This window comes from Rhamphochromis sp. 'chilingali', assembly GCF_963969265.1.
Source record: "Rhamphochromis sp. 'chilingali' genome assembly, chromosome: 20".
Taxonomy (NCBI): domain Eukaryota; kingdom Metazoa; phylum Chordata; class Actinopteri; order Cichliformes; family Cichlidae; genus Rhamphochromis; species Rhamphochromis sp. 'chilingali'.
Window position 1 is genome coordinate 33,842,186 of NC_137947.1, and position 21,521 is coordinate 33,863,706.

Consider the following 21,521-nt stretch of genomic DNA (forward strand, 5'->3'; position numbering starts at 1 on the left):
AAGTGAGTATGTCTGTGGTTTTGTCCCAATCCAGCGACCGCACGCTTCAGAGTATGCGCAGTTCGCGAAGTACGAGAAGTGTGGAAGTGAGAGGCTTGTGAAATGGGACGGTCTGGCCTTTGTTGCACTGCTCAGGTTGCCCAGCAACCATGATACTAACGACGAGGAACGTTTCATACAGCTTTGTTTGACAGAAATGAAGCATTTTTGTTCATTCATTTTTGTCATGACATCACTTTGATTAGTTGAGTATCTGAGGCTGAGACCACCGGACTGTAAAACATGATTGTTGGGCTTGAAGCTGGAGAACAGGCGACTGGACTGACTGGACTGGGGAGGCTAATGGCTGAGCAGAGGACTGGGTTAGTGAAGGAGACAAAGTGGCAGCCTTTGCTAGCAAACCTGGTGCTTGAGCTGGAAATAGGTTGACTAGCCTAACCAGAGATAATGCTAGGCCGTGGAAAGCTAGATCAAGAGGTGGATAAGGTGGTACACAGCAAATTCAAAAGTGTTAAATTTTTTGGTGTTAATAGTCTTCTTGCAAAAGTAGAGTTAATTTTACTCTAAGCAGAGTCACATTCTTTTAATGTAACTCTGAGGTGTAAAATGATAGTAGTTAAAATCGAGTGTTAAAAATGAGTGTTTCTATTTCAAATCTGGAGGTGTTACAATGGAAACATTAACTCTTGACCTCTTAACTCTGAACTCCTAGAGGGGCTATGACACCAACAGAGTAAATTCACAGACTCCGCCCCCAGCACGGCTCCAATCGAAGCTGAAGTGAAGCCGTTTCAGAACATTTTGCTCTACATATTTGAGTTGTTTGCCATGCTTGGTAAGTCATTTTTTCAAAGATTGTTTCAATTGTTATTAGCTTTTACTTCTGTGGCTCTGGAGTTGAGACAAAGCTGTGTGAAAGGCATTAGCCATGTTGCTCGCTGATAGCATAATATTCTGTTTTAGCTAGCTGAAAGGTATTGTTTGCGGGCAAATACCACAGCCTTGAAAAAAAGCTTGCATGTGAATTTTCAGTCAAACTTTTGGTCAAATACACCTAAAACAATGTGTAGAATGTGAAATGTTGGTATAATGGTGCTACTTGAAGCCTGAAAACGATCGCCCATAAAAAAAAGCGAGCAAACAGCAGTAGCAGACGCCCTGACTGGGTTCTACGTTAGCATAGATCCCTCCAGAGTTTTGTGCACACGGTTTAGGTAAAAATGAAAAAAGTTGAGGTTTTACATTTAGTTCAGTATTACCTGTTGCCTGTGTCCTTGTCTTTTGGGAAAATACTTTACACAAGTAATGGCTCAAAGAGGATTCCTTTTTTTTTTTTACTGTGCTGCAATTGTTTACTGGATTATTTGTGCCGTTAATTAGTGTCAACTAATTTTTATTCAATCTCCACATAGGATATGCTTGTGAAGATGGAATATGGGGGAGAGCAGAAGTGCGTTGAAGTTCCACAAAGGGATGAATGAAGGACATGCATATTGTATTGAAGAAATAAGTGATGAGAATGCTGTTATTTGCATTTACCATGTCAGACCTTTTGATAAACAAAATTCTAATGAAAGTGAGAACATGTACACTGTTACATCTTTCAGAAAATGTTTTGAAATTGTGGTGCACAGTTCAGAATAAATGTTTTTCAAAAACCATTGCATCTTTTTAGTAAATGTTTATTTCCAAAAGAAATTTCTAGAAGTTCAGAACAGTAAAATTCCCGCTTTTTAGAATGAATTAGAAGATAACTCTTACGTAGTTAAACTAAAATACTCTTTGAGAGTTAATATATAAACTCTTAACACCAAGTGTTAAATTATCAACTCCAGACAGATTTGGTGTTTAACACTAAATCAGAGTTAACGTACCAACTCTCCAAAAAGAGTTAAATTAACACTCTCTGGTGTGGACCCATATAGACACTTTAATAGTGTTGAAATCAAATCCGACAGTGTTAATTTGGACATGCTGGATTTGCTGTGTAGACTGACAGGTGAACAGGCTAGCTCTTCCGAGCCTCCAGAGCATGAGGACAATGGTTGGAGAACCTCAGCTGAGCGTCTAGGGGGGTCGGGTTGGATTCTGGTTGCCCCCACCCTGGGTGCTGTGACAGGCACGGGAGGTGGCTGGACACCAGTCAGCCCCACCCGAGGAACAGGAACAGGTGTGGGGGTAGACTGGGTCACAGCTGTCCTCGTCCTGGGAGCTGGCACGGGAGGGGGTGCTACAGGGACAGGCTGAGCCTTAGCTGCCTTCACCTGAGAAGGTGAAACAGGTGAAGGGGAAGGCCGAATCTGAGCCGCCCTGCTAGCAGGAAATGGCTGAGTAATGGGTGAGGAAATAATGAGTGAATGGGAGAAATTATCAGGTTTAGCGGTGATAGTGTCTTTAGCAGTGGCCTGTGATGGTGGAACAGTCTCTTCGGAGGCAGGATGGTGAGTATTACTAGGGTAGTCTAGAATATAATCACAGTAAACAGTCTTTGGTTTAGGAGAATGGTGAACAGTCTCTGACTTGCAGTGTGGAGAAAGAAAAAAGTCAGTTTCGCTCACCATCGGATGCTGCTGCTCCAAGCAGGAAGAGCGACGGTGGCGCAAGCCTTACTTCGTCGTCGTGGAAACAGCTGAGCCGCTGAGCGCGGGAGCCTCCGTCGAGCTGAGGGGGAGGCAGAGCCGCTGTGCCAGGGCGAAGTCGGGAGGCTGGTGAGTGAAGCGGCTGGCTGGAGGGCGAGCGAGAGAGCGAGCGGCCGAAGCTTGGCCAGTGACGCCCACTCTCCGCGGCGAATGCTCCGAAGCAGGTGAGGCAGCAGGTGGAGGACCACAACATCTCTGAGGCCCACCCAGAGCCAGACGAGACCCCTCAAAAATGTGCTCCCTCTCTGAGAAGAGCTACTCTTTCCACCGGAGCTTCTCCGCCCATAGGGAGAGCGCTGCCTCCTGCCGCTCAAAAAGGTCAGAGTCCGCTGGGTCGTATGCGTGTCTTCGCGGCACGGGTCGTGTCATTCTGTCAGGGGTTGTGTGGAGGTGAGGAAGAGATTACCCAAACGCAGGACTCACGGTGCAGGGTGATGATGATTTATTGGAACGAATGGATAGACAGAGCAGGAACAAAAGGATTGACTGACTGAAAGACTGAATGGCTGGCTGAACTGAACACAGGCGGGAACGACAACATAACATCAATGACACGACAGTGAACGAGTGGAAACTGTCATGGTCCTGAGCCTGCCGACTCAGTGTTTTGTGTTTCCTTATGCTTTTGTTCATTCCGAGTATGTATTCTATTGTGATTTTCCATTTGTTAGATTTCTGTTCTTTGCCTGCCTGCTCCCACTTCTCTGTGTTCCCTCCGTCTGTCTATGGTGTCACACTGTCTGCTTGTGAATCTGTCTGTTTAGTTCTGTGTCTTGTCTGGTTCTGTGTCTGTGAGTTTTATTGTGAAGGTCTCTGTCTGATGTGAGTGTGTTCACTTTACTTTTCCTCTGTCCCGTCAGCTCTGATTTCTCCCAGCTGTGTTGCCCTCCTGTCTCTCATCCCCTGATTACCGGTGTGTGTATTTAAGCCCTGTGTGTTCTCCTGCCTGTTGCCGGTTTGTCTGCGTTACACTGTGTTCTTCGGTGTCCTGCTCTTCGTCTGCCGCTCATCCCTTTGTCGTATGCTCCCAGGTCTGTTATTTTAGTTCTCCCAGTTTAGGTGTCTTCAGTTATTTGTCATGCCCCACTGCTTGTTTGCCACTACACCTTGTAAATAAACTTCACTAGCATTTTCATCCACTGCTTGCATCTTCGGTCCTCCTTCCTCCACACCACACGGCTCGCCTTCCCAGCCGTGACAGAAACGGAAGACTTAAATACACAGACTGAGGATGATAATGCGAGACCGGTGAGTACGCAGCTGAACATAATCTGGCTAACGACCCATGAGATGAGCTGACGCAGGAAAAACAGGAAGTGAGAACAAGTGAAAAATATACTGAACATGAATGAACAGACCCCGTAACCCAGACACTGTGGGGTCAAAGTTTGCAGAACTACAAACACAGCTGGAATCCACAGCTGTGCATGTTCATGGAGCTGCATGTTCACCTGCTGGACATCACTACCTGACACGTTTAACTGTCTTCAGAACATTGCAGAGGCCTTATTGACAGTGTTTGGCTCTAATATCTGTGTGAGCAGATTTTCTCTCACATGAGTCCTCAGGTAGCCTCTGAATGCTGGACACTCGGAGACCTGTGTCTCTGAGTGGGAGACCAGAGATCACATTAACATGTGTGTCTCTGTATTAACAAACATGCCATGTTGGCCCAGTTTATTTTTCTTATCATTGTTGGGAGGAGACCATAAATAGCATTTGTATTTTCTGTTGTACAGTTCATTTGCTGTTATGGATAAAAAGTCTTTTTTTGTTTCTAAATAGCTGATAACTATTTGCTGATAGCTGCCAACATCTGCGAACAAATATAATTCTGTAAAGTTGTTCTATATAGTGAGTAACTGTTCATATAGAGCGTTATTAGATTTATTGCTAATGCAGTCATATTGCACATTGACTTTTAGAAATTTTAGATGGCACACATCATCAGAAAGGTTGCCGACCCCTGCTCTAAACTCATTTGTCACCCCGGAGTTGTTCAAACAATCTCCTTATGAGGCATGTCAACTTACAAAGTGTTTTGGAATTTGATCTACCTTGGCAAGCTACTAAAACTCCTTTGTATCTTGTGTAGTTTTAATGATTAGTTTTACTGTCTGTGCATGTTCATTTACTGTGTTGCCACCATGTGTTTTTGCAACACTTCTTGCCTTCCTGATATTTGTGGAGACTGTATGACTAAAAGATCTCCAAGTGGAAAACCTATGCAATCTCTGAACTCTATAACAATTGTGCTAAAGGTTGTTGCTTCAGGAAGAACCTCTGGATCCATATCATGATGTACCAGCAGACATCAGTCTGAGAGCAGACATGGCAGTCAGTGCAGTCTGACATTTGGATAAAAATGATGGTCCAGTAAACCACTTGGTGCTTTAGAGAGTTGCAGCAGTTGCTGGTTCAAGTTCCATGGTCTACTGGTTTTTCTTCATTGCTAATGTCTGGTTGAGAAGACTTTCTCAAATATGTTATCCTGTTTGACACATTCAGTTTATATCAAGGCACATGCCTCCATGACGTATTGTATTTGTAACCCAGTACTATTTTATGTCTTTATGGTACACCACAGAATGAATGTCAATATCCATTTCATCAAGTCTGCTATCTCAGTTGCCAAGACCCCTACACAAAGATGAAGGCAGGGCACAGTATGAGATGGGTGTGAAGAAACTTTTGTCTTTGCCGTAACTAATCCCACATGGCTCTCTCCTGTTGCAGTGTTCAAACAGCAGCACGGCCTATGATTGATGCATTTGAAAAAAACTCATAACTCTCTGTGGTGTGCCTGTGTAGACAAAGAAACCGGAGCATATGGTTTTGGAATCAGGAGCTTTTCTAAGTATTCTCCAGTTTCTCCAGAGTTTCCAGTGTTCGTGTCTCAATGATGGTATTAGTTTGCCCCAGTCATACTGTTCAGTAGAGAGTTTCTTCCCACTGTGACTGGCATCATAAAACCTAAGGGGTCAAACAAACTGTTAACTTCAGAAAAAATGCTTCCCTTGGTCAAAGACTTATTTACAACAAAGAAGCTGAAGTATTCTGTCTCAAGGTCCCAAATTAGATCTCATTTGAAGAAGTAATGATTCCACTCCTATATACAGTTTAACTGGGTCCACTTTGTTCTTGTTTGTGGGGCTGTTTGGGCCAGCTCCTTCAACACTTAAAATCTCTGTCCTTTTAACAGATTCAAGAAATGATATCTCCATTTTACTGATCTCTCCATTTTAGGGCTGACGGTGTTGCTGCCTATGACCAGAGATCAGCAGTAATGCGTTACAAGTAATGCGATTACTTTTTTCGAGTAACGAGTAATGTAAGGAATTACTATTGCAAAAAAGTAATTAGATGTTACTTTCCCGTAAGCACACTGCCTTACTGCATTCCTAAACTGAGATTTTGTCTGTGAGAGTGTCTCATGAGTGACAATGACATAAGCACATGCGACGTTTGTCGTAACAGACGTGTGCAGATCAATAATGGATAATATGGAGTGCGGGAGAGAGTATGACCATGCAACGCTTAGAGGGTGGAAGCACTCACTTTACTTCAAGTTTGATTCTGTAAAAAGCAGTGTTGGGTGTAACACGTTACTAAGTAACGCATTACTGTAATTAAATAACTTTTCCACTGAAAAAGTAGAGTAACTGATTACTGTTCATTTAGGTATTTTAATTACAGTTACTTACAATGTACTTGCGTTACATTGTAAAATTAAACTCGCTGAATATCATTATTTAATTTCAATAATTTATCTTCTAAAGGTAGAAGTAAACTCTGCCGCTTTAACATCGCTGTAGTGCAGCTGCGCGTCTTTCGTGCCAGTTTGCTGCACAGTCGTCGGACTCGGCTGAAGCGAGTGGCTGTTTTATGAAATGGAAATATTCCCGTCTCTTCACTTTTCTGAAACAAGCAGACACGAACATTACAGTAATATGTAAGCTAGGTGCTGGGGAGAAAAAACTATCGGCTGCTGTTAATAGCAGGAGTAATCTACTGAAGCGCCTGACACGAGAGCATAGACGAACACTTCTGAGCGATCCTTGTTCATTTCCCACGTGTGGGACTAATAAAGGTTATCTTATCTTATCATCCATGGATAACAGCGCGGCAACTCCTCCAAAACCTGATTTTACTTCAGCAGCACAGAAAGCGTCTGAAGGTGAGCTTAAAAAATGATTGCAGGCTACATTGTGGAAGAGATGCTACCGCTGCATACTGTAGAGTCTCCGGCTTTTAAAAAATGTATTTATTATTTAAAGAGTTTAATTTCTATTGTTTGTCCACTCAAGGTTTATAGGGATTTTAAAAAGTATTTAGTTAAATTACTTGAGTAATTAAGTTACTTTTCAGACACAGTAATTAGATAAGTATTTTAAATACAATATTGAGTTAAGTAATTAGTAATTAATTACTTTTTAAAAGTAACTTACCCAACACTGGTAAAAAGTGACAAAAACATTAGCGTCTGCCGTATGGGAAGAACCCCCCCCCCCCCCCCCCCCCAAACATCTGAACGTGAAATTCACAGAGAAACCCCCGGATCCACTGACATGACTGCTGTGGGCAAACCTCCACCCGCCCCACTCCTGCTAAACAGGTGACAATAGATTTATGAATAACAGGACTCAGTGCCACTGAGTCTTTGATTTTATTTATTTCTGTTGTGTTTTACTTGCATCTATTTGAAAGAGTGAGTGCAAACAAAAATTATTTGATTTTATATGCTGGAATATGCAAAAAAATAGGTTTAAATGTTAAACAAATTTCTGCAAATCAAAGACTGTTGAATATATTTTTTTTTCTTGATGCAATGTGCATAAAGTTAAAAGATTAAACCGAATAAAACAAGTTTTAAAAAGAGACTTTTTCATTTGATTCAATTTTATATGATGGATGAGCTACTTACTTTTTAAAATAAGTAATCAGTAAAATAATGGAATTACCTTTTTGAAGAAGTATTCAGTAAATAGTTACTAATTAGTTTTTTCAAGTAACTTGACCAACACTGCCTGACACAGGAAAAACTTGAGTCATTACAAATTTTGACTTCCTAAGCTCAACAAAATTAAAAACGAGGACAGGACACTGAATTATCTCTTGAATAACTCTTGAACTCGTTTCTCCTGAAGATGGTATGAAAGCTTTTCCAGAATTGGACTGACTCTGTGAAAGATGTGAAAGGCCTGGGAGATGTTTTAGCAACACAAAGTTCTAGTAGAGTCCCAAATTCTCTGAAATGCTGATTATCTCTGTCTATCACCTTTGGAAAATCTTTACTTTTTTAAAATTAAAAGTACGTGTTCAATAATTTGTTGATCATCAGCAGACCAGAACTGACCATTCTTTTCATATCAGATATTTTGTCTGATGTAAATGGACTGATTCTTATACAGCACTTTTCTACTCTACCTGGTCACACCCATTCTCACAAGCACTGACTCTAAACTGAGTGCTGTCTAACGACATTCACACTCCGATGGATGCATCGGAGAGCAACTTGGGATTAGTATCTTGCCCAAGGATACTTGGGCAGACTGGAAGAGCCAGGGATCGAACCATCAACCTTCCAGTCAGTAGCTCCACCTCCTGAGCTACAGCCACCTGAAGTGTCAGCATTACTGCTCCTTACAGGTCTGGGTGTCAATACCTCAGACTGAGGATGGTGAACTTGATCATTTACTGACTATCCTCCATACAGGTGTCAATACTAATCACTGCTTTCTAACTGTTGTCTGCATGTTGTCCAGCTGGGACTGCTGTAGGTGCACACTTTCATGTGTGGATACTTACCAAGCTTGAGCCTCAGCTATTGTGGCTGGAGCTGCTTCTGCTGCTTTCTGTGATTTGAGTATGTGTAGCTCCGTATCCAGATCTGCTGTCTTTTTAAACTGATCGCCTTGTTGCTTCAGGATGTTTTCATCCTGCTTGGCAAAGGATACTTGGGCAAGGTCAGCTTCTCTCCGTGCTCTGCCAACAGCAGTAGATGACGTTGTAAGATGGCTGTAGTGTAAAGAACTACTCATTTTCATCATTTTGTCCATCATTTCTCTTACAAATCTCACTATGACTGATGAGAATGGTGTCTTTTTTCTATTCTGCTGTCAGGTAACAAGTATTTGTTAATGGATCTCTGAAAACCTGGCCCCAGCCAGCACTGAAGGAACCAAAGATTCTGGTGGTGGAGAGTAAATGGCCTGTATTTATATAGCGCTTTACTAGTCCCTAAGGACCCCAAAGCGCTTTACATATCCAGTCATCCACCAATTCACACACACATTCACACACTGGTGATGGCAGCTACATTGTAGCCACAGCCACCCTGGGGCGCACTGACAGAGGCGAGGCTGCCGGACACTGGCGCCACCGGGCCCTCTGACCACCACCAGTAGGGAAGAGTAGCTGCTGATCATCTTCTACCGTTGCTCCATTGAAAGTGTGCTGACATACTGTATCTGTCTGGTTCTCCAGCTGCACCATGGCATACAAAAAGGCAATTCAGAAGTTTCATTAATATGGCCTAAAGAAATCATTGGACATCCTCTTCCCTCCCTAACTGATCTGTACAGCACTCGCTGTCTCAAAAGGGCACGCAGCATCTTACTGGACTGTACACACCCAGGACACCAGGTGTTTAAGCTGCTGCCATCTGGCAGGAGATTCAGGCTGCTGAGGTCCGGGACAAACCGACTCAAGGACAGCTTTTACAACAGGGCAATAGCCCTAATCAATGCTAAAAGCTGACCTGATTGGAGAGCAGCAAAGAGGGCTGATGCGAAGAACCGGCATTACTGGAATGTGTATGATCAGCTGGACATGCCAGAAGGGGTCAACATGGTTTATCGCCTGTCCAAAGCATGCAACTGATCCACGCAAGACATTGGCCACGTTATGCAAGTTAGGGAGCAGACAGCCAGGTCCTCAGTGACCCGACAGCCCTCCTGAAACGTTGGTCCAAATATTTTGCTGGCATTTCCAATCAGGAATTCCCACACCCGCCAATCCAAAGCCCATCCCCGGCCCAGTACCCATGATCACGACCATGGAAGTGTGGAAGGTAGAAGATGAAGAACAGAAAGGCAACGGGACCAGACGAGCTACTAGCCCCTCTGTCAAACCATCACCAAGACTCTATCTTGTTACTCTGAGATCTGCTGGTTGTTTTCCCTGCCTTGTTGCCAGTGTCCCGTTCAGTCTGATGGGCGGTGTCTCCTCTTGTGCCACCGGCCCCCTGCCAGATTCCCTGATGGGCTCTTTCTTCGCCCCTCCTGGAGTCCTTTCCAGCCACACAATGAGTGGCTTCTTCTCCTTCATCAATGCAAGCCTTTGGGCTTGCCTTCAGAGGGTCACCTTTGCAACCAAAGGCCACTTGCCAAATCACCAAAATCACAGACTCACCTGGCCTTTAGAGAGCTACTTTCATCACCGACCCTGAGAAGTTCTCTGTCGATGCTGATGGCCTCCATCCAAGCCAACTGAGGGTCTTCGTCGCCACCATTTGCACTCCAGGGGTGGGGCTGTTTTATCTTCAAGTATATTATTTCATAATGCTTCTGAGTTTGGTTCTTAGGTGTCTCTTTGTTTTGCCTATCTGTTAGTCATTTCCTGTTTTATTTTAGGGACGTTTTGCCTCGTGTGCTTTGTATTCAGTTCTACTTCCCCTCTCTAATTATATGTGATTAGTTTCAGCTGTCCTCCCACCTGTTGCCTCTTCCCTCTTGTGTATATATCGTCTCAGTCCTCACTTGCCCTTTGGTGTATCCTCCCTCATGCTTATGTCTCTCCTCACTGTACGTTTCCTGGAAGATGCATTTTAGTTGCCTTGTTGGGTTTTTTTTTTTTTTGTACTCAGTTTCGGTTAATAAAGCCACTTTTTAGTTTATGCCCCTTGACCCTGATTCTTGCATTCGTGCAAGTTTATATCAGCCATATATACTTATAGTAAAATTACTTATATAGCATTTAACATACTGTTCTGCAAGTTGACTTTCATATTTTAATATACTTAAGTTTGTGAACTAACAACTATGAGGTCACACATATTAATCTTTGCGCTGTAAGATTAATAATCGCTATTACAAACATCTCAGCAGACTGATGAACAGTAGTTGGGGGATAGAAAAGCTGAGGCTTTTATATAAGTTTTGTACTCTCTGTAAATATTAACAACCTATCAAACCTATAATTGTATGGGTTAAGTTTAGTGTGAATGCTATTAGACTTGACTGTCTCTCAATAAATCATCGCCTCCTGCAGGGGTATCCAAACCAGAAATTTCAGGAACTCTGCTGCAAATAACTTCCAACCAAACGTCTCTTTGTAAAACACTCCAGCCAAACATCTATAAATACCCTGTCCAGCCCCTGTGTTTGACGCCAAGCCTCCAAGTTTAATCAGTAGTCAATTTTTGAAGTTGCAAAGTAAGCCTACATTATCCAGCGAGGTTTTACATTTGAGAAAATGAGGGGGGAAATAGTTGAAATTAGTTACTTTAACTTTGCATTTGAACTAGTTAGGTTTTTAAGCCTCTTTAAATTTCATTCATGTTTGTCTCATCTCAAACTCACCTGTGTTAGTCAGGTATTTTCTGTATGAATTTCAAAATGACTAAATATGTGGTTTCTAGAGTAGAGTCTTAGTGAAGGGCAGTTTAAATACAAAGGGGAACAAGTTACATGTCTTCTAACATAGCCAGTGTTCACATTACAGGGAGGGATAGCAGAAAAGATAACAGTTTCAAGTATCTGCTGTTTCTGCTGGACTACTGAGTGGCATATTCAGTGAGTCCAAAGAGAATAGGTATTTCACTTGGTTTCATTTATATCCCCCAGTCAGGCATTTGCTCTCCTAGCCTCCAGCAGCTGGTAGGGCAGACAGTGTTGCAGGGTTAGGCTGTCCCGCTTCTTTTAACACTCTCTAGCATCATCTCAAGTGTTCGGCTGCACTAACATTCCCAGGATGCCTCAAGGGACATTCCCTCTAAGCTGACATGAGAACACTAAATTTGCCAGAGGACTCACAAAGTTACTCCTACTTAAAGATGTAATGAAAAAAAAAAAACTCCTCAGAAGTCTTACATTGATACCCCATAGCAGCAAAATGCTCCCAAGAGTTATCAAATACACTCACTGTAGGTTTTGAGGGTTCAGGTGTTTCATCACTTATCTGCGGCCCACACATGGGCCAGCGCAGGACCACCAGTGTGACTGGCCTTGTGCTGGCCCATGTGTGGGCCACCTCTGGCAAACCAGATCTGGGCCGCCAAAGCGCCGTCATTCTTTGCGGTATGTGGGCCATGTGTAAGCACCCTGTGTGGGCCAGATCTGGGCCATACCAATTTTGCTATGTGGTATGCAGCAGGACAATGTGGGTTTTTTTTTTTTTTTTTTTTTTTTTTGTTTTTTGTGTCGATTAAAAAAATATCATAGTAAAATCATCAATCATAATCACAATCAATCATAATAATCAATTAAAAATGTCTCAGTTTGGGGTTTTGTTCAGGAGTGGAGGAAAGTTCATGTTGGAGATGTTGTTAGAGGCCTGTACTATAAAAGCATGATTTTGTCTTATCCAGGTAACTCCCACTAGGTTTTCTATACCAAGGAGGAGGTCCACTTCTTACAATCACTATGGTAATTTATGCTGCAGACCACACTGCTCTACAGCAGGTTAGGTTTCAGATTAGATCAACAGGTAGGAAATTACTTATAATTAGTAATAATTAATTATAAAAAAAACTATTTTTGTTCTGTAAGCATTAAAATAAGATCCTAAAAACAGGATAGATAACCTGTATTTGCTGACCTTATATCAAATTTGTATGTAGACAAATATGTTTTAATTCTGTTTTAAGTATAATCTTTATTCTTAAACCCCACATTCCCTTCTGTCAGCTGGAACATCATGTTTTAAAGTGCAGTACAAAGTCTCTGCTGGGGGAGAGACTAAATGAAGCACAAGCTGTGACACTCAGATGTGTGTGTATTAATCTGGTGATGATGTTTCTTTTACTGGAATTGAAGCTCCTAGAACACACTAAGAATACCTTTAAAGACCACTCAAAGTAATTTTATTTTGTTCTTCAGATAAACAAAAGTAGTTTTCATGTCGTCTTTGTGAGGCTACAACACAGTATGCTTTCATGTTCAAATAATCCTCAGAACCTGCAGTTGTGTTTTTTTTTTTTGTTTGTTTTTTTCCAAATCAGTAATGACTGAACCGCAAATAGTGACATGTAATAAATTTAGACAGATTTCTAGAAATGAGAGCTGCTCCATCCAAAGTGGGATGCAATCTCTCCTAATAAGATCAAGGTTGTCCGCACAAAGTTTCCCGATGATCTATAAAGCCCGCATCATTTTTTTTGACACCACTCAGACGGGCAAATAATGATGTATTGATCAGTGACTCGACTAGGAGCTAAGCTAATTCAATTCAATTCAAAATGTATTTGTATAGCACATTTAAAAACAGCAGAGTTGATCAAAGTGCTTCACTATGGAAGAAATATAGTATCATCAGAATTCAAGTATTTTTAGACATTGAATTTATGACACTGAATTTTTATCCTCCAAATTTCCCTGCAAAAATATTCACCTGCAAAAATTCAACTGCAAAAGTGATGAACTTTAATGACCCAAGCCAGAGCAATCAGCACCAGATCGAGTGGCTCTCAGCCAATTAAATTACGCTGTTTGATCACATGACACCGTTAGCCAGCAGTGTGTCTCCTAAAAGAGAGCTGTTTAAAGGTGAGTGATTAAGTTTTTCTCCTAAATAGAGATCATTACAGAACGCCTAGTCCTACTTAAAATCCCATTTATTATTATTTTTTTTTAATCATCTACTCGAACTAAGGAAAACGTTTGACTAACTCAAAGACAATTTCCACGCCTCCCCTGCCTGACTGCAGAGGCAGTTTTGAATTTAGGAGCGCCAAGATGGCAGCGGCAAACCCTGGCGGCTCTCCGGTGAGTATATATATTTTTTTATCTTCAAGTTTGTCTTTTGAAACCTTAATTTTATTTAAATCCGTTGCTCACGTATAAAGTACACAGACGGGGTCTTTGCTCAACTCGTCTGAGGCGTGTCTCACTAAGCGCTACATGCTAGCATCCTGCTAACCGAGCTACCCTTTACATGCTGTGCTTTAGAAAATGGGATACTCGTTAAAAAAAATACTCCGCAGATATTGATAGATAGACGAACACTGCAAATATAATGTTGGAAACGAGAACGGCCTTTGGTGAAGGGGTAAAATACACCATGAATAGAGCCATAGAGTGAATGGCTGCCATGGTTGCAGAACAGCCTGATTTAATGACAAGAATGGGGAAGAGTGAGGCGAAGTGAACCACAGCCACAAAACACGGTCAGACAAGGCGGCAAAAGGGCAGTGATCTGTCCGTCAGTATGAAGTTGGTGTGTGCTTTGGTGAACAAAAACTCCAGACTGGTAGCAGGAAGATGGGAGACTCGTGTTTCACTGGAATAGTGGTGAATTAAAACATCCTTTGTTGGGGACATTTCGGTGTAAATGCATCCATACAGGCAAGACAGAGGCAGACTAGACAGTGAAGAAAACAAGGCAAACATTAGAAATATAAAAACGGAAATATAGGATGAGTCGGGGATGAGTTCCTGCCCCAAGTGGAGGAGTTCAAGTATCTCGGGGTCTTGTTCGCGAGTGATGGGAGAAGGGAGCCGGAGATCGACAGACGGATTGGGGCTGCGGCTGCAGTAATGCGGACGCTGCACCGGTCCGTCGTGGTGAAGAGGGAGCTGAGTGTAAAAGCGAAGCTCTCAATTTACCGGTCGATCTACGTCCCTACCCTCACCTATGGCCACGAGCTGTGGGTAGTGACCGAAAGAATGAGATCGCGGATACAAGCGGCAGAAATGAGCTTCCTCTGAAGGGTGGCTGGCCTCTCCCTTAGAGATAGGGTGAGAAGTTCGGCCATCCGGGAGAGGCTCAGAGTAGAGCCGCTGCTGCTCCACATCGAAAGGAGCCAGCTGAGGTGGTTCGGGCATCTGACAAGGATGCCCCCTGGGCGCCTCCTGGGTGAGGTGTTCCAGGCATGTCCCACCGGGAGGAGGCCCCGGGGCAGACCCAGGACACGCTGGAGAGATTATATCTCTCGGCTGGCCTGGGAACGCCTTGGTATTCCCCCGGATAAGCTGGAGGAGGTGGCTGGGCAGAGGGAGGTCTGGGCCCCCGCGACCCGGCCTCGGATAAAGCGGATGAAGATGGATGGATGGAAATATAGGATTAATATAACATACAATTAGGGAAAATGTAAGGAACACAATGTAAATGATATTGTAAAGTCATTAAAACGGCATACTCTGATTAAAAGAAACGCATAATTGGGTAGGATAATAACAATAATAATGTTAAAAAACATGTACAAGATGGGTATGTATACTTGTGTTTTTTTTTGTTTTGTTTTTTTTTTTTTCTTTTGGAAGTGACATCAGAAACAGCAGCATGTGACATCACGTGATGGCGGAGCTTCAGTTCATCCTTTGTCATCCTTTTTTTTTTTTTTTTTTTTTTTAATAGGACAGGGGGAAAGAATGAAAGAAAGAGGGGGAGAGGAAGAAAGAAAACCAAAGGGGAGAAGAGACGGTGAGAAGGGGGGGGAAGAGAGAAAAAAAAAAAAACTCCTGGGTCACCTGTATGGAGAGAAAGAAAAACAAAAAAAACAGGGGAGACAGCAAACAACAAAGAGCAACATAATAATAAAAAAAAAAGCACCATCACAATAAACTAGCTAGTCATAGATATCAATATTTACTAAATAATAAACGATATTGTGCAGCACGCAAGATAGACAGCGCACAGTGTGCTTTGAGGCAGCAGCCAAGAAAGCTGTAGTCCGCATCTGTGAATACCCATGTGTACACCTGTGTGCATACCTGTGTGGATCAGCATGCTTGCATTCCAAAGGTTTCTCCATGTAATGATCTGCTAGAGAGTGTGGGGAGCCACAGCCCTGTCCTCTATGGTATCAAGCAGGTATGGAGGAGATCAAAACTCCAGACATCCAGAGGCCCCCAGAACACAAGAGACCAAGGAAGACCCACAGAGGGGCAGCCGCGCCACTGTCCCAGTAAGAGCTAAGGAGAGTCCCAGATGAGAGCTCATTCAGCAGCCGCGGAGCAGAAGCCAGGGGGAGTTGCAGTGACGCGCCCGTGAGCTCCGCCGGCAGCCAGCTGTGCCTGAGTGACCGAGCCCCAGGCCGAGAGGCCGGGGGCACCCCACCTCCGAAGTGGCCCGAGCGAGCCCCAATAAGCGGCCGCCAAGGAGTGAGCCGGTGTGTACCCGGACGCCCACCCCCAGATACAAAGAACCACCAACGCACCGATACCTGAGGGAGTCCGCCACCGGCAGGGGAAGTGGTGGTGGGTGGAGATAGGCCTCCAAACCTTGGAGGGCCCGAGATGTCCCCAGAGAGGTGGCGTCTGATACCCAACCTGACATATAGACACAGACATACAGGCACACACAGACACAAACATCCATTCCCACCCTCATGCTCTCATATGTACTTCACACTCAACTGACGTGGAGACAGACATAAAGGGACGATCACACTCCCCAAGCGTACTCTACTAACCGGGTCTAGGTACCCTTGCCCCTGGAGGGGGGAACTGCACCCAGACCCAGGTGGTGTTACCCTTTTCCCTGCGGTGGGGAGAGGCAGACCGCCCCGACTCCACAGCAGCAGGGAGGCCCCAGACCGCAGTCGGACGGCCCACTCCTCCTAGCCCCCCCGCTCCAGTAGGCCGCAGAGAATGGGGGTGAGAGAAGACTCCAAGCCTCCCTCCACCCGCTCATTGTAGTGTTGATGCATGTGTGTTCTAAGGTGCAATTAAAACCCAGGAGGGCTTGGAGCTACCTGCCAGAGAGCAGCAGGTAAGCGCATAGTCCCTCCTGCTAGCCCTCAATGTCTACATGTATTTAAAATTGAGAGGTGGGCAACGACGCCAGGGGTGAGGCGTACACCCTGATGGTAACTTGGACTCCGTGTATCGTGCCCACCCCCAAGATCCTATATGTATGTGTAATGAGAGTGTGAGTAATGTGAATGTCTAAGTTGTGGGATAAAATTGAGGCAGAGGCAGCCAGAAGGGGACAGGGGGGGGGTAGCCTCCTCTGCATCCTGGTGACATACCCCTACTCCAAGGCCCTGCATGTGTGGGTGGTTGTGGTGGAGCAGGAGGAGGGAGGCAGCTGGAGATGGAGAGGGAAGGAAGGGAGGGGCAGGTGACCCCTCCCTGGGGCCAGCTCCCCCGCTGACCCCAGTAGGCACTCCCACACTCCGCGACCCGCCAGGGAAAGGGGGGCCCAGGCCCATCCAGACCGGGGCCCAGCGCAGCAGCGCCCCCCGGCCCCACAGAGCCCGGGACAGTCCACCCAACCCCACCACAGAGAAAACTGCACCCACCCCACCATCCACTCGTCTTCCAGACTACATGAGACAATAGACGCCCAGGCTGAGGGTATGTATACTTGTAGCCAGAATACTATAAAGTTGTAGCATGCCAGACCATCTTGATTGAATGTAACTTCGCTCCACACAAGTTTTATGGTAGACATATTCATATTGGTATCTAATAAATGATTAATTCTTAGATTTTATCGAACGTTAATTTATAAATTGTTTCTGTCTTTATGTGTTTGTTTCAGATTATGCAAGATGAAATTATTCAGTCAGCAAGACACTTGCTGCAGTTGCTGACATCATCCAACTGAACTGCTGCTGTGATGAATCAGAATACAAGGTTTACTTTAGCAAGACTTATGAGTTAATGCTACATTTAACTAAATTGTTATATATTTTGTGTCCAATATTGTCTCCATATGATTTTGTTTTTTGCAACATCTTGCAGAGAACAGAGTCAAGGTACCAGCTTGGTCAACCCTAAAAGACCATCTGTTCAATGACCAGGTGAAAAAGTCATAAACTAAACACTCTGCATGAGCATGGAATTTAGGATGCAACTTTATATCTTACCTGCTCTACACTCAGGGCTTGAATTACAACAACAGTCAATCACATAAAAAAAATACTTTTGGTAGTTCTGTGTCTGTCTCTCTCCTCCAAACCCAGATGGCTGCTGGTACTGAACCGGGTTCTGCTGGAGGTTTCTTCTTGTTAAAGGGGAGTTTTTCCTCTGCACTGTCACTTCATGCTGCTCAGTGTGAGGGATTGTTGAGGTTGAGTCCATATGTCCTGCGAACAACTGCTGGGCAATGACACCATGCAATCTTCTGGGATTCCTTGGATAGAAAACCTGTGAGCTGCACTTGTCCTTGGTCTTCACAGCTCACCTTTTTACTGTTTATTGAATCAAAATTCTCCAGTGACATGGATTCTACATTGTAACTGATGTGATGTTCTATAAAGTGGTTTTAATAAAAAAAAAAAAAAGAAGGCAAAAATTAGTTTGTTTCTTTATTCAATTTTTGAACAGTGATACTCATTCAGTAAATGCAAATTATTTACATGGCAGTGCACTATAGGCATAAATCTAGACCCCTAGATAAAACATGATGGCATTATAGCAGTGACAACTCCTCCACAGTAGCAGGTGGGATTTCTTTTTTGAGGACGGCTCCTTTTACCTGTCACTACAGATGGTCTGTTTATGTTTTGATCAAGAGCCTTTTTTGGGCAGCTGAAGAGGAGAAGTCTATCTTATGGCCAACCTCTGACTGTATCTTGGTCACATTACCCAGCAAAACCCAGTATGCAGGTTCACCTGTAACAGTCCTTGTGCCACAGATCAACACTGTTGCTTCTACATTAAACAGAAGAGCAGTGACGTGGGTGCAGGTCTCCGTGACTCCGGCCTTACAGCTGGAGTGGGCGGCTTCAACCTTCCCTGTGATGCTCACAATGACCCATGGCTGCAATGCTGGTTCATTCAGTCTTTGAGAGTGCAGTACCTGAAACACACACACAAAGTTCTTGTCTTTAAATGAACTATGAGCCAAGGCTGACATAAATGTTTTATCTACTTAATCATTAATGTAACAGTGTTTAGAAAGTTAGCACATACATGTAATTTTTCATTTCTTTATGTGTCCATCTATAGAACGCTGCATGTTATATTCTAAATCTGCCTGTTCTGTCAGAAACCTGCCTGCAGAAAATGAACCTAAAGGATGTAATCACTTTCAAGATGGAGAAAGCATAAAGTGACAATTATGAATCACTTAATATGATAAGGAGATTCTGCAGGTCATTAATCAATGTATAAAATAAAATGCATTTTTAGTGACACAAGATACAAATATGGAAGCAAGATGTATAATCGCTCAGTTTGGGGAAATTGTGGGTAGCCTGCAAGAGCCTCAACTTCTCCATACCCACAATGTGCAACAAATGGGCACAGCTGATCTTCAACAGTGGAACATCGGCCAGTTACTTCCAACTTTAACGCAGCTTGTAGTCTTGGAGAGCAGCACACCAAAACTGCATGCACAACTTCTGCTAACAGTGGAAACGGATTAAGAAATCCATGCAAACAGATTCATAAACCGAAAGAATATTATTTCACAGGATTAATGATCATATCAGCCGCTGGCTGATCACAAACCCTGAGGGTGTATACAAGAAGCAGAAGAAGCAGAGGGAATATCCCGTTTAAGTTTAGATAGTATTTGTAAAGATATTGACCATATCCTTTTCTGAAAGTGTGGATATAATGGATGGGGTAAGGTACTGACATGCTACAACTTTATAGTTGTTAAATTCAGGCTACAAGTATACATACCCATCTTGTACATGTTTTTTTTTTAGTTTTTTTAAATTATTATTATTGTTATTATTATTATTATTATCCTACCCAATTATGTGTTTCTTTTAATCAGAGTATGCCGTTTTAATGACTTTACAATATCATTTACATTGTGTTCCTTACATTTTCCCTAATTGTATGTTATATTAATCCTATATTTCCATCCATCCATCTTCATCCGCTTTATCCGAGGCCGGGTCGCGGGGGCCCAGACCTCCCTCTGCCCAGCCACCTCCTCCAGCTTATCCGGGGGAATACCAAGGCGTTCCCAGGCCAGCCGAGAGATATAATCTCTCCAGCGTGTCCTGGGTCTGCCCCGGGGCCTCCTCCCGGTGGGACATGCCTGGAACACCTCACCCAGGAGGCGCCCAGGGAGCATCCTTGTCAGATGCCCGAACCACCTCAGCTGGCTCCTTTCGATGTGGAGCAGCAGCGGCTCTACTCTGAGCCTCTCCCGGATGGCCGAACTTCTCACCCTATCTCTAAGGGAGAGGCCAGCCACCCTTCAGAGGAAGCTCATTTCTGCCGCTTGTATCTCGTTCTTTCGGTCACTACCCACAGCTCGTGGCCATAGGTGAGGGTAGGGACGTAGATCGACCGGTAAATTGAGAGCTTCGCTTTTACACTCAGCTCCCTCTTCACCACAACGGACCGGTGCAGCGTCCGCATTACTGCAGCCGCAGCCCCAATCCGTCTGTCGATCTCCGGCTCCCTTCTCCCATCACTCGCGAACAAGACCCCGAGATACTTGAACTCCTCCACTTGGGGCAGGAACTCATCCCCGACTCATCCTATATTTCCGTTTTTATATTTCTAATGTTTGCCTTGTTTTCTTCACTGTCTAGTCTGCCTCTGTCTTGCCTGTATGGATGCATTTACACCGAAATGTCCCCAACAAAGGATGTTTTAATTCACCACTATTCCAGTGAAACACGAGTCTCCCATCTTCCTGCTACCAGTCTGGAGTTTTTGTTCACCAAAGCACACACCAACTTCATACTGACGGACAGATCACTGCCCTTTTGCCGCCTTGTCTGACCGTGTTTTGTGGCTGTGGTTCACTTCGCCTCACTCTTCCCCATTCTTGTCATTAAATCAGGCTGTTCTGCAACCATGGCAGCCATTCACTCTATGGCTCTATTCATGGTGTATTTTACCCCTTCACCAAAGGCCGTTCTCGTTTCCAACATTATATTTGCAGTGTTCGTCTATCTATCAATATCTGCGGAGTATTTTTTTTAACGAGTATCCCATTTTCTAAAGCACAGCATGTAAAGGGTAGCTCGGTTAGCAGGATGCTAGCATGTAGCGCTTAGTGAGACACGCCTCAGACGAGTTGAGCAAAGACCCCGTCTGTGTACTTTATACGTGAGCAACGGATTTAAATAAAATTAAGGTTTCAAAAGACAAACTTGAAGATAAAAAAATATATATACTCACCGGAGAGCCGCCAGGGTTTGCCGCTGCCATCTTGGCGCTCCTAAATTCAAAACTGCCTCTGCAGTCAGGCAGGGGAGGCGTGGAAATTGTCTTTGAGTTAGTCAAACGTTTTCCTTAGTTCGAGTAGATGATAAAAAAAAATAATAATAAATGGGATTTTAAGTAGGACTAGGCGTTCTGTAATGATCTCTATTTAGGAGAAAAACTTAATCACTCACCTTTAAACAGCTCTCTTTTAGGAGACACACTGCTGGCTAACGGTGTCATGTGATCAAACAGCGTAATTTAATTGGCTGAGAGCCACTCGACTCGATCTGGTGCTGATTGCTCTGGCTTGGGTCATTAAAGTTCATCACTTTTGCAGTTGAATTTTTGCAGGTGAATATTTTTGCAGGTGAATTTTTTGCAGGTGAATTTTTGCAGGTGAATTTTTTGCAGGTGAATTTTTGCAGGTGAATTTTTGCAGGTGAATTTTTTGCAGGTGAATTTTTTGCAGGTGAATTTTTTGCAGGTGAATTTTTGCAGGTGAATTTTTGCAGGTGAATATTTTTGCAGGGAAATTTGGAGGATAAAAATTCAGTGTCATAAATTCAATGTCTAAAAATACTTGAATTCTGAT

General features: G+C 43.6%; 3 long non-coding RNA genes across 5 annotated transcripts; 2 read left to right on the forward strand and 1 right to left on the reverse strand.

Moving 5' to 3' along the window:
• Positions 1–583: 583 nt before the first annotated feature.
• LOC308388372 lies at positions 584–1,661 on the forward strand. Its single transcript, XR_013970087.1, has 2 exons — positions 584–835; positions 1,413–1,661. It is a non-coding gene; the product is annotated as an uncharacterized lncRNA (long non-coding RNA).
• An 11,685-nt stretch (positions 1,662–13,346) lies between these two features.
• Positions 13,347–18,085, forward strand: LOC308388566. 2 transcript variants are annotated; one of them, XR_013970136.1, is made up of 5 exons: positions 13,347–13,405; positions 13,512–13,624; positions 17,346–17,440; positions 17,549–17,607; positions 17,770–18,085. It is a non-coding gene; the product is annotated as an uncharacterized lncRNA (long non-coding RNA). The 2 variants fall into 2 exon arrangements; XR_013970135.1 differs by having other exon boundaries at positions 17,549–18,085.
• Positions 18,086–18,101: 16 nt separating this feature from the next.
• Positions 18,102–21,187, reverse strand: LOC308388565. 2 transcript variants are annotated; one of them, XR_013970133.1, is made up of 3 exons: positions 21,121–21,187; positions 20,903–21,015; positions 18,102–18,608 (listed from the first exon to the last, which is right to left on the reverse strand). It is a non-coding gene; the product is annotated as an uncharacterized lncRNA (long non-coding RNA). The 2 variants fall into 2 exon arrangements; XR_013970134.1 differs by lacking the exon at positions 21,121–21,187 and having other exon boundaries at positions 20,903–21,107.
• Between the last annotated feature and the right edge of the window lie 334 nt (positions 21,188–21,521).